At 54.5% G+C, this 541-nt stretch overlaps 1 pseudogene; it reads right to left on the reverse strand.

Moving 5' to 3' along the window:
* The window catches only part of LOC104990086, a 1460-nt pseudogene extending 1236 nt beyond the window's left edge, over positions 1-224 (reverse strand).
* Positions 225-541: the final 317 nt, after the last annotated feature.

Below are 541 nucleotides of genomic sequence, written 5' to 3' on the forward strand. Positions count from 1 at the left end.
GGGAGAGGTGGATATAGCTTGGGCAGTTCAGGTGGAGCCAGATCCTGGAAGTGTTGGCCAGAGGCTTCTGTCACCGGGATCGGAGCCTGCCAAAACTGCAGCTCTACAAACTCCAGGAGAGCTGGTGGAAGAGCAGTGGCTGCTGCAGGAACTTCACCTGGCCCTGGATTGGGCATTAAGGCGGCCTCCAGTCCTGGTGGAGCACTGGGAGACAGGCACGTCATTATCCAGTATGGGGGAGGGGTGACGTCATCCCCATCCAAATCCTGCCAGATCCCAGAGGGAGAAGGGGGATCAGCATGTCTTCACCTGCTGGTCAGCACAGCCGAACCAGAACACCATGTGGTCCAAGACTGTTTCTCCATTAAAGTCCTCTCTGCCTTGGTGGGCTTGATCAGGTGCTGATGAAAACACAGATGGGTTAAATATCCCATGTCCCAGGCCATCTCCAGAAAAGCCAATTCATACTCACTTATGTATCCCCCTCCTTCTAGCCTAACAATTCCGAGGGGATCAAGAATTTCACAGCAGACGGGCCACC

This window comes from Bison bison, unplaced genomic scaffold (assembly GCF_000754665.1).
Source record: "Bison bison bison isolate TAMUID 2011002044 unplaced genomic scaffold, Bison_UMD1.0 scf7180017864168, whole genome shotgun sequence".
In the NCBI taxonomy this organism is placed as follows: Eukaryota; Metazoa; Chordata; class Mammalia; order Artiodactyla; family Bovidae; genus Bison; species Bison bison.